At 33.6% G+C, this 13,764-nt stretch overlaps 1 protein-coding gene across 9 annotated transcripts in view; it reads right to left on the bottom strand.

Annotated features, from left to right (window-relative positions):
* ARHGEF9 (Cdc42 guanine nucleotide exchange factor 9) overlaps window positions 1-13,764 on the bottom strand; it is a 171,189-nt gene that overhangs the window by 82,032 nt on the left and 75,393 nt on the right. The window lies entirely within an intron of this gene.

The following is a 13,764-nucleotide window of genomic DNA, read 5'->3' as shown; positions in this document are numbered from 1 at the left end:
GCTAAATAAAATGAAGGTAAGCAACCTATCAGTGTCAGAGTTCAAAATAATGGTTATAAGGATGCTCAATGAACTTATGAGGAGAATGGATAAGCACAATGAGAACCTAAAAAGCATAAAAAAGGACATAGAAACCATTAAAAAGAACTAAACAAAAATGATTAGAATAATTGAAATGAAGAATACACTAGAAGGATTCAACAGTAGATTGGACAAAACAGCAGATCGAATCAGTGAATTGGAAGACAAGGTAGCTGAATACACCCAATTAGAACAACAACAAACAACAAAAAAGGATTTAAAAAATAAGGATAGTTTAAGAGACCTGTGGGACAACATGAAGTGAAATAATATCCATATCACAGGAGTACCTACAGAGAAAGAGAGGGAGAACAAGATATTGAGAATCTATTTGAAGAAATAATGACAGAAAAGTTTCCTAACCTGGCAAAGTAATTAGACATACAAGTCCAGGAAGCATAAAGAGTCCCAAATGAGAGGAATTCAAAGAGGCCTACACCGAGACACATCATAATTAAAATGCCAAAAGTCAAATACAGAGAATCTTAAAAGGAGCAAGAGAAAGGCAGCCAATTACTTAAAAGGGTACCCCCATACAAATGTCTGCAGAATTTTCACGGGAAACTTTGCAGGCCACAAGGGACTGACAAGAAATATTAAAAGTTATGAAAAACAAGAATCTACAACCATGAATACTCTACTCGGCAAGGCTTACAATTAAAATGGAAGGTGAAATAAAGAGCTTTCCAGACAGGAAAAAGCTTAAGGAATTCATCACTAACAAGCCAATATTATAAGAAATGTTAAATGGTCTTCTGTAAAAAAATAATGGGTAAGAAAGAAAATAGAAATAACAAATATGAATAATAAAATGGCAGTAACAATGTAGCTATCAGTAATCACTTCAAATGTAAATGGATTAAATGCTCCAATCAAAAGACATAGGGTAACCGCATGAATAAAAAAACAAGATCCATGCATATGCTATCTACAAGAGAACCACTTCAGATCAAATAACACTCATAGACTGACAGTAAGGAAATGGAAAAAGATATTTCACACAATGGAAATGAAAAAAAAAGCCAGGGTAATAATAATTTTATCAGATAAAATAGAATTTAAAACAAAGGCTATAATAATAATAATAATAATAATAATATAATATATAATAAGATATGATAATATAATAATAAGAGATCAAGAAGGTATTACATAATGATAACGGATTGGTAAATCAAGAGTACATCGCCCTGGTAAACATATATGTACCCAACATAGGAGCACCTACATACATAAAGCAATCATTGACTGATGACAAAGGAGAGATCAATAGTAACACACTTATAGTAGGAGACTTTAACACACCATTGACACCAATGGACGGATCTTCCAGGCAAAAAATCAACAAGGAAACCAATGGGCCTAAAAGATACACTAGAACAGATGGATTTAATAGATGTTTTCAGAGCATTTTACCCAAAAGCAGCAAAATATATATTCTTCTCAAGTGCACGTGGAATATTTTCTAGGACAGACCACATAGTAGGACACAAAACAAGTCTCAATCAATTTAAGAAGATTAAAATCATATCAACCATCTTCTCTGATCGCAATGGAATGAAACTAAAAATCAACTACAAGAAAAAAGCTGGAAAATACACAAACACCTGGAGGCTAAATAACATGCTACTAAACAATAAATGGGTTATTAATGAGATCAAGAAAGAAATCAAAAGATACCTAGAGACAAATGAAAAAGAAAACACAATGACTCAACATTTATGGGACATAGCAAAAGCAGTCCAAAGAGAGAAATTCATAGAAATACAGGCCTACCCCAAGAAACAAGAAAAAAACTCACATAAACAATGTAACCTTAAAATTAAGGAACTAGAAAAAGAACAGCAAAGTTCAAAGTGAATAGAAAGAAGGAAACAAAGATCTGAGGAAAAATAAATGAAATAGTCTAGAACAACAATACAAAAGATTAATGACACCAAGAGCTGATTCTTTAAAAGAATAAACAAAATTGACAGACCCTTAGCCAGACTCATCAAGTAAAAGAGAGAGGACTCAAATACATAAAACAAGAAGTGAAAGAGAAGAAATACCACGGACTCCACAGAAATACAAAGGATCATAAGAAAATACTATGAGCAATTATATGCCAACAAAATGGACAATCTGGAAGAAATAGACACATTCCTTGAAACATACAATCACAAGACTGAATCAAGAAGAAACAGAAAATCTGAACCAACTTATTACCACCAATGAAATAGAATCAATAATCAAAAACCTCTCAGAAAACAAAAGTCGTGGATCAGATGGTTTCATAGGTGAATTTTACCAAACACTCAAAGAACAATTATCACTTATTATTTTCAAACTATTCCAAAAATTTCAAGAAGAAAGAAGGCTCCCTAACTCCTTTTATGAAGCCACCATTACCTTGATTCCAAAACCAGACAAAGGTATTACAAAAAAAGAAAACTATAGGCTGATATCTCTTATGAACATTGATGCAAAAATCCTCAATAAAATATTAGCAAACCGAATTCAACAATACATTAAAAATATCATACGCCATGATCAAGTTGGATTTATTATTGGAATGCAAAGTTGGTACAATATCTACAAATTAATTAATGTGACACATCACATAAACAAACTGAAAGATAAAAACCATACAATCATATCAATAGATGTAGAAAAAGCATCCAACAAAATTCAGCATCCATTTATGATAAAAATTCTCAGCAAAGTGGGAATAGAGGGAAGATACCTCACCATAATAAAGGCTATATATGACAAACCTGCAGCTAACATCACACAATGGGGAAAAGCTAAAAGTGTTTTCCTTAACTTCAGGAATAAGACAGGGATGCCTACTTTCACCACTCCTCTTCACCATTGTATCGTAAGTCTTAGCCACAGCAATATGACATGAAAGAGAAATAAAAAGTATCTGAATTAGAAAGGAAGAAGTAAGACTCTTGTTATGTGCCGATGACATGATACTATATATAGAAAACCCTGAAGTTGCCACCCAAAAACTGTTAGAACTGATTAATTAATTCAGTAAGGCAGCAGGTTACAAAATAAATATTCAGAAGTCAGTGGCATTTTTATACACCAATAATGAACTTCCAGAAAGAGAAAGTAAAAACAATCCCATTTACAATTATGTCAAAAAGTATAAAATTCCTGGGAATCAAATTAACCAAGAAGGAAGAAGACCTGTTTACAGAAAGTTATAAGTCATTGAAAAAAAAAGAAATTGACAAAGATACAAATAAGTGGAAGCATATACCATATGCATGGGTAGGAAGAATCAACATTGTTAAAATGGCCATACTACCCAAAGCAATCTATAGATACAATGTAATTCCTATCAAAATACCAATGACATTTTTTCAGAGAGCTAGAACAAATAATCCTAAAATTTATATGGAACTGTAAAAGACCCCAAATAGCCACAGCAATCTTGGGAAAGAAGAACAAAGTTGGAAGTATCACACTACCTGATTATCAAACTATACTACAAAGCTACAGTAATCAAAACAGTATGGTACTGTAAATGTAAAAACAGATACATCAATCAATGGAACAGCATAGAGAAACCAGAAATAAATCCACACCTATATGCTCACTTAATATATGACAAAGGAAGCAAGAATATACACTGAGATAAAGACAGTCTCTTCAACAAATGGTGTTGGGAAAATTGGACAGATATATGCAAAAAAAAAAGAAGAAGAAGAAACTGGAACATCTTCTTACACAGCAAACAAGAATAGACTCAAAATGGATTAAAGACTTAAATATAAGACCCAAAACTATACAACTTCTAGAAGAAAACATAGGAATAAACTCTCCGATATTGCTAACAGTAATTTCTTTTTGGATATATCTCCCTGGGCAGGGGAAACAAAAGAAAAAACAAACAAATGGAACTACATCAAACTAAAAAGGTTTTTTACAGCAAAGGAACCATCAACAAAACAAAAAGACAACCAACTGGGAGAAGATATTTGCTAACGATCTATCTGATAAGGGGTTAATATGCAAAATATATAAAGAACATACACAACTCAACAAAAAAAATAAACAATCCAATTAAAAAATGGGCAGAATACCTGAACTGATACCTCTCCAAAGAAAAAACACAGATGATTAATAGACACATGAAATGATGCTTGAGGTCACTAATCATCAGAGAAATGCAAATTAAAACCACAATGAGATATCACCTCACACCTCTCAGAATGGCTATCATCAATAAATCAAAAAACATCAAGTGTTGGCAAGGATGCAGGGAAAAGGGAATGCTCATACATTGTTGGTGGGATTGCTAATTGGTACAGCCACTATGGAAAACAGTATGAAGGTTTCTCAAAAAAATTAAAAATGGATATACCTTTTGGCCTAGCAATTGCACTTCTGGGTATTTATCTAAAGAAAATCAAAACAATAATTTGTGAAGATCTATGCACTCCAATATTCATGGCAGCACAATTTACAATAGCCAAGATATGTAAGCAACCTAAATGCCCATCAACAGGCGATTGGATAAAGAAATTATGGTACACATATAGAGTAGATTATTACCCAGCCATTAAAAACAATGAAATCCTACCATTTGTAACAACATGGATGGACCTAAAGGTTATTATGCCGACTGAAATAAGTCAGACAAACAAAGATAAATACCATATGATTTCACTTATATGTAGAATCTAAGGAACACAAAGAACAAACTAATTAAAAACAGATTCACCATTATAGTGGACAATTTGATAATGGGCAGAGGGGAGGAGGTTTGGGGGGTGAGAGAATGGGGTGAAGGGTTAAATGAGTACAAATTATTAGTTGATAGTTTGTTACAGGAGAGCACAGTAAAGGGAATGCAGTCAGGATTAATATGATGGCTAGCTGGAGAGCCAGGGGAGGGAGGGAGCAATTGGAGGAATGGTTTTATGAATTATATAGATGTCTAACCAAGATACTGTATACATTATACTAATTTAAATAAATATTTTTTATGAAGAAACTCAAATAGCCAAAATATACCTGAAGAAAAAATCAAAATGGGGTGACAAAATATATAATAAAATTATAGTAATGAAGATAAGCCAATGGAACCAAATAGAAAGTAACAGTCAATCAATATATATAAAGACATGATTCAGAAAAATCTAGCATTCCAAATTATTGAGAAAATAAAAGTCTGTTCAAATAAGTGGAAGAAAACAAAATCATGGAGTGACATCAGAAACATGGAAGAGAGAGAGATGTCCCCAGATCTCTCCCCTTGAAACAATAAGCTGAACATCTAAAACAAAAAAAAAACACCCAAATTGTACATCAGCATGTCTGAACGTGAATTCTGTGCATAAGAGTTACCACAGGTCAGCACCCCGGGAGTTGGACAGTGGACTGAGAGAAATAAGTGGCCTCTCACAGCCTGGAGCTACCTGTAGGAGGACCTGGGAGGGGAGAAGGTGCAGTGAGTTCCCTGAACAGCCCTACCTGGTAGAGCTGTGAGCTCCATGCAGTCAATAGCAGTACCCAGTCATCAGAACAGAAAGCAGAGAACTGGGGACAGCAGAGAAGCAGGGACAGCAGAGAAACATCAGTTGATTTTTACCAGCTGCAACTGCAAAACTGAGGCTGAGCCAAAGCCTCCTTCCCCAATATAGAGGGCCTCTCCACCCAAATCCTCCAAGATCGAATACCACGTAACCCAGAGGAATCTGAGGGTAGTGCTACCAAAACTCGCTAACCCTGACAGGGAACGAGACTGAATGCAGCAAGCATGATTAAATACCTATAAGAAAAAAATGCATTATTAAGGCTTTATATAAAGCAGGGATCCAAGAGGCTTAGGCACTACTTTCTGGAAACCAAAAGAAAAACACCTTCTTAGCAACAGGTTAAAGAGAGACCTTTGTATAACAAATCTTCTTTCTGGGCGGGTGCAAAATACACTTCCATTAATGCTCTGGTGGAGAAATAGTCCATTAAACATCATGAATAACCAAGGTGGCAAGGCATTTCAGAAAGAAAGAGAAAAATCTACAGAAAATAAGCTTACAGTCATAGAAATATGCAAATTAAATGACAGAGAATTCAGGATGATACTTCTGAAAGAACTCAGAGAGATCCAATTGTCATATAAACAATTTTAAGAACTGAAAAAAAAAAAACAACTAGAAGAGCAGAACAAGGAGCTTGAAACCCTCAAAAAGAAGAGTAGATCTTCTGGAGATAAAAAATAAATACACTGGAAGAGTTGAAAATGAAATAGCAAGCTTAGGAAATAAGGTTGACCAAATGGAGGAAAGGATCAGTGATATCGAAGACAGACATCTAGAAATAAATCAGAAGGAACAAGAGAGAAACCAAAGAATGAAAAATAATGAAAGAAAAATTCAAGAACTAGCTGATACTATCAGGAAAGGAAACATAAGAATAATGGGCATTTTTGAAGGAGAGGAAAAGGGGCAGGGATTAGAAAGCATTTTCAGACTAATAGGTGATGCGTATTTCCCAAGTCTAAGGAATGAGCTACAGCTTGGAATTCTGAATTCAACAGAATACCCAATTATTTCAACCCAAAAAGGCCTTCACCAAGACACATTGTATTAAAAATATCGAAAATCAACAACAAAGACAGAATCCTCAGGGCAGCTTGGGGGGGGTGGGAAATGGTAAATAATAAAGGTAAACCCATCAGATTATTGTCGGACTTCTCAGCACAAACCTTACAAGCCAAAATGGAATAGAATCAAATATTTAAACTATTAAGTGAAAGGAACTATCAGCCTAGAATAATATATCTAGCTAAGCTCTCCTCTAGATATGAAGAAGAAATTAAGACTTTTCCGGACATACAAAAATTGAGGAAATTCTCCACTTTGAGGCTTGCACTACAGGAAATACTTAAAGGGGTCAGCTCTCCTAAAAAAATGGAAAAAGAAAATACATAACTGTGAGTAAGGTGAATAGCAAGCAGATAGAAGCAGAGAAGAACAAACCTTACTAAGAACAGGGCACCATAAACTTAAATAATAAAAAGAGATGTGTTATAACAAGATAGTAGTGGACATTCAGCGTACATAGAGACAAACTGAGATAACAATGACTAAAAAGGGGGATTCAAAGATCCAAAGTCACAAAGGGGAATGGATATAAGGCATGCACAGAAGATAATTTTATATATAAAATTATCTTTTACATATTCTTGAAGGTAACCACCCAAAAGATTCAGAACCGAAGTACATAACATAAAACAAGAAGGACCAGAGGGAAAACCAAAAAAAGCCAACCAAAATAAAGACAACAGAAACACAAGGACAAGGAAGCAATGGAAACATCGAGCTACCAGAAAGCAAAAGATAAAATGGCTACAAGAAGATCTCATATTTCAATAATCACCATAAATGTAAATGGACTGAACTCACAAATGAAAAGGTACACAGTTGCAGAATGGATCAAAAGACAAAACCCAACCATATGCTGCCTCCAGGAGACACATCTCAGCTCCAAAGATAAATATAGACTCAAAGTGAAAGGATGGAAAATGGTATTTCAAGCAAGTGGCATTCAGAGAAAAGCATGAGTAGTGGTACTAAAATTGGAAAAAATAGACTTCAAAATAAAACAAGAAAGATACCAAGGGATACTTCATAATGATAAAGGGAATCATGTACCAAGAAGACATAACATATATTAATATCTATGCTCCTAATCAGGGAACCCCGAAATTTGTAAAGCAATTACTAACATAATTAAGGGAGAAACGAATCAAAACACTATCGTAGTAGAGGACTTAAATCCCCCCTGTCAGAAATGGACAGATCATCCAAAAAGAAAATCGATAAGGAAATAACAACTTTAAATGACACATTAGACCAAATGGACATCATTGGCATATACAGAGCCTTCCATCCCAAAACGGCTGGTTATACATTCTTCTCTAGTGCCCACAGAACATTTTTAAGTATTGACCACTTACTGAGACAGAGATAGCCTCAACAAATATAACAGGGTTGAATTCATACCAACCATATTCTCTGATCATAATGCTTTGAAACTAGAGATTGACTGCAGAAAGAAACCAGGAAGAACAAATACATAGAGATTAAATAATATGATACTGAAGAATAACAGTCAGAGAAGAAATAAAAAGAGAGATCAAAAGATACGTAGAAATGAATGATAATGATAGCACAACATATCATACCTTTTGGGACATGGCAAAAGTGGCCAGAAAAGGAAAGTTCATATCATTACAGGCCTATCTCCAAAAACAAGAATAAGCCCAAATAAACGACCTAACACTGCATCTTTAAAAAAACTAGAGAAAGAAGAACAAATGAATCCTAAAATCAGTAGATGGAAAGAAATAATGAAAATTAGAACAGAAATAAATGAATTTGAAAATAATAAAAAAAATGATAGAAAAAAATAAATGCAACGAAGAGCTGGTTCTTTGACAAACCCCTGGCTAGACTCACTAAAGAAACATGAGAAAGGACATAAATAAACAAAACCAGGATTAAAAGACAGGAAATTATGACAGACAACAGAGAAATACAAAGGATCATACAAGAATACTATGAAAAAGTATATAACACCAATGTTAATAACCTAGAAGAAATGGACAAGTACTTAGAAAGATACAACCTTCCTAGACTGAATCAAGAACTAGAAAGTCTAAGAAGACCAATCAGCAGTATGGAAATTGTAACAAGCATCAAAAACCTACAAAAAAAAAAAGGAAAATTCCCGGACCAGATGGCTTCACCAGTGAATTCTACCAAACATTCAAGGAAGATTTAAAACCTATTCTCCTCAAACTCTTCCAAGAAATCGAAGAGGAGGCAATACTTTGGAATTCATTTTATGAGGACAATATTACCCTGATACCAAAACCTGGTAAAGATAACTCAAAAAAGAAAACTACAGACCAATATCTCTTATGAACACAGATGCAAAAATCCTAAATAAGATACTAGTGAACCGAATACAGTAACATATTAAAAAGATTATATACCATGATCAAGTGGGCTTCATCCCAGAGGCACAGGGATGGTTCAACATACACAAATCAATTAAGGTGATACACCACATAAACAAATTAAAAAATAAGAATCATATGATCATATCAATAGATGCAGAAAAAGCCTTCAACAAGATATAGCATGAATTTATGATCAAAACACTAACAATATCGGTATAGAAGGAAAGTACCTTAACATAATAAAGATCATCTATGACAGACCTCAGCCAACATTATACTTGATGCTGAAAAACTAGAAACTTTAACTCTAAGATCAGTAACAAGGCAAGGCTGTTCACTATTACCATTGTTATTCAATAAAGTATTGGAGGTCCTAGCATGTGCAATCAGGCAAAAGAAAGAAATAAAAGGCATCCAAATAGGAAAGGAAAAAGTCAAACTGTCACTATTTGCAGGTGACATGATTTTCTATATAAAAAACCCTAAAGACTCCACTAGAACACTATTGAAAACAATAAGCAAATACAGTAAAGTTTCTGGATACAAAATCAATGTTCAAAAATCCATACCATTTCTGTACTCTAATAATGTAGTGTCAGAAAAAGAAATGGGGAAAAACAATTCCATTTGCAATTGCAGCAAAAAGAATAAAATATCTCAGAATAAACCTACCAAAACATGTGAAGGACCTATATATTGAAATCTATAAGACCCTGTTATAAGAAATCGAAGAAGATACAAAGAAATGGAAGGATAGTTCATGTTCTTGGAATGGAAGAATCAACATAGTTAAAATGACCTTATTACCTACAGCATTATACAGATTTAATGAAATCTCCATCAAAATCTCATTTGCACTTTTAAAAGAAATAGAACAAAAAAATCATTAGATTTGTATGAAAGCACAAAAGACCCCGAATTGCCAAAGCCATCCTGAGAAAAAGAACGAGGCTGGAGGTATTCCTTTGCTCAAGTTCAAATTATACTACACAGAAACAGTAATCAAAATAGCATGTTATTGGCAGAGAAACAGAGACAAGTGGAACAGAATTGAGGTTCCAGAAGTAAACCCATATTTATATGAGGAAATAGTTTTCAACAAAAAAGCCAAAAACATACAGTGGAGAAATAAAAGCCTCTTCAATAAACGGTGTTGGGAAAACTGGAAAGCCAATTGCAAAAGAATGAAACTAAACTGTTGTCTATCACCGCACACCAAAATTAACTCAAAATTGATAAGGACCTAAAATATAAGACCTGAAATAATAAAATGCATAGAATAAAACATAGGAACTAAACTCAGGAACCTTGGACTTAAAGAGGATTTTATGAATTTTACCTTAAAGACGAGGGAAGTAAAAGCAAAAACAGATGAACGGGGCTATATCAAACTAAAAGGGTTCTGCACAGCAAAAGAAACCATCAATAAGGCAAAGAGACAACAATCTGAATGGGAAGATATATTTGCAAACAATGCCTTTGATAAGGGCCTAATATCCAATATATACAAAGAACTCATACAACTCAATAACAACAGAAAAACAAATAAACCAATTAAAAAATGGGCAGAGGACCTGAACAGACACTTCTCCCAAGAAGACATACAAATGCCCAACAAATATATGAAAGGATGCTGAACATCACTAGCTATTAGGGAAATGAAAGTCAAAACCATAGTGAGATATCTTCTCACACCTGTTAGAATGGGTGTTATCAACAGAACAACTTATAACAAGTGTTGGAGAAGATGCAGAGAAAAGGAACCCTCATATACTGCTGGTAGGACTGCAAGTTGGTACAGCCACTATAGAATACAGTATGGAGGTTCCTCAGACAGCTAAGAATTGGTCTACCATATGATCCAGTAATCCCTCTGCTGGATATTTATCCCAAAGACTTGAAAACATATATCCAAAAAGATTTGCACACCAATGTTCATAGCGGCATTATTCACAATGGCCAGGACATGGAAGCAACTGAAGTGTCCTACAATAGATGACTGAATAAAGAGGCTATAATGCATATATACAATGGAATATTACTCAGCCATAAGAAGAGATGAAATATTACCATTTGTGAGAAGATGAATAGACTTTGAGATATTCGTGCTAAGCAAAATAAGCCAGAGAGAAAAAGTTCAAAACCACACGATCTCACTTATAAGTGTGAAATAAACCTAAAAGGAGCAATCAATCTTGACAAACGAATAGAGACTCATGGACATGAACAACATACTAGTGGTTACCAGAGGGTTAGTCGGGGAGGTGGGAGGTAGATTGGGTAAAAACGGTGAAATATGTGAGGATAGAAAGAAATCTAACTATGGGCAGTGAACATACAATGCAATATGTGTGTGTGTGTGTGTGTGTGTATAAATAAAAAACAAGTGTTGGAGAAGAAGTGTTGGAAGTGTTGCTGTTGAACAGTACTCTTGAAACTTTTTAGTTTTTATTAACCAATGTCACCATAATAAATAAAAAAAAGAAAAAAAGAAAGGTTATATTAAGAAACAATGGCTGAATATGGGGAAAGATATGGAAATTCAGGTACATGAATCTCAAAGTTCCCCAAGCAGGCTCAACCCAAAGAAGATTTCCCTGAGATTCATTACAACAAAAATATTAAAGTATTAAGAAGTACAAATTGGTAGTTACAAAATAGTCACAGGAATGTAAACAGTATAAAGAATATAGCCAATAATATTGTAATAAGTATGCATGGTGCCAGGTAGATAGTAGACTTAGTGCATCGATCACTTCATAAATTACATACATGTCTAACCACTATGCTGTGTACCTGAAACTAATATAAAATAATATTGAATGCCAACTATAATTGAAAAATTAAAAATACTTAAAAAAACCTTTAAGTGAAAAAAAAATCAAAGAAAAAGAGAGAATCTTGAAAGTAGCAATGGAAAAAAAGCTTGTCACATACAAGGTAACTCCCATAGGCTTATCAGAGGATTTCTCAGCAGAAACCTTGCAGAGCAGGAAAGAGAAATGATATATTCAAATAACTGAAAAAAATACTACCAAGGAAGAATACTTACCTATCAAAGCTATCAAATACAATGTAAGAAGGGATAAATATATTTTCCAGACAAACAAAGATGACGGAATTCACCACTACAGATGTCTTACAACAAATGCTAAAGGAGGTATTTCAAACTGGAAAGGATGCTTGCTAGTAACATGCAATCATGAAAGTATGAAACTCATTGGTAAAGATAAATATATAATCAAATTAATAATGCTCTAATGTCACAATATGGTAGTATATAAATCACTTACCTTAATACAAAGGCTAAACAGCAAAATAATTATAAATAACTGTAGCTACAATATTTTGTTATTGGATACACCATATAAAAAGATGCAAAATATGAAATCAAAAACATAAAATGTGTGCAGGAAGGCAAAAGTGTTGAGCTTTTGTATGTGGACAAACAAGTTGTTAACAGCTTAAAAGAGACTGTTATAACTATAAGATGTCTTGTGTAAGCCTCATGGTAACCACAAAACACCCATATTTTTTTTAAAATGGCAATATAAGTACTTACCTATCAATGATTATTTAAATAGAAATGGACTAAAATCTCTAATCATAAGGCAGAGAGTAGTTGAATTAATAAAATACAAAACCCAACTGTATGCTGCCTATAAGAGATTCACTTCAGCTTCAAGGATACGCATAGGCTGAAAGTGAAGATATGGAAAAGATATCTTATGCAAATGGAAACCAAAGGAGAGCAGGGGTCAGTTCATCAAGAGGAATAACAAGAGGAAATGTATGTGCATCAAACATCAGAGAATTGAAATATATGAAAAAAGTATTAACAGATCTGAAGGCAGAAAACACAATGCAGTAATAGTAGGGTACTTCAATATCTCACTTTCAACAATTTATAGATCATTCAGATAGAAAATCAATAAGTTAATATTGGACCTGAACTATACTTTAGATCAAATTATCTAACAGACTTATACATCCAACAGCAGCAGAATGCACATTCTTCTCAAGTGCTCATGGAACATTACTTAGGATAGTATATATGTTAGGCCACAAAACAAGCCTTAACCAAATGTAGTAGAAGGAAGGAAATAACAAATTCAGAGTAGAAATAAATGAAATAGAGATAAGAAAAAAATAGTAAAAGATCAGTGAAATTAAGAGTTGGCTTTATGAAAAGATAAATAAAATGGGCGACCCTTTAGCTAGACTAAGAATAAAGAGAAGACACAGACAAATAAAATCAGAAATAACATGGGAGACATTACAACAGATACCATAGATATACAAAGAATTATTAACGGTATACTATGAACAATTATAATCCAACAAATTTGCAACCTAGAGAAAATGGATAAATTCCTAGAAATATAAAACTTACCAAGACACAGTTGTGGATAAATAGAATATTTGAACAAACCAATAAGCAAGAAATCTGCATCAGTAATCTAAAATTTCCCAATAAACTCAAAAACTATATAGCTTCACTGGTGAAGCTAAACATTTAAAAAATTAAAACCAATCCTTCTGAAACTATTTCAAAACACTGAATGAGAGGGAACATTTCCAAATACATTTTACGAATGCAGTATTACCCTGATACCAAAACCAGACAAGGACACTACAACAAGTTAAAATTGCAGGGCAATATCCCTGATGAACATAGATGCAAAAATCCTCAACAGAATACTAAAGAACAAATT

This window comes from Rousettus aegyptiacus, unplaced genomic scaffold (genome assembly GCF_014176215.1).
Source record: "Rousettus aegyptiacus isolate mRouAeg1 unplaced genomic scaffold, mRouAeg1.p scaffold_m13_p_9, whole genome shotgun sequence".
NCBI classification, from domain to species: domain Eukaryota; kingdom Metazoa; phylum Chordata; class Mammalia; order Chiroptera; family Pteropodidae; genus Rousettus; species Rousettus aegyptiacus.
This window is presented reverse-complemented; position numbering and strand designations above follow the sequence as displayed.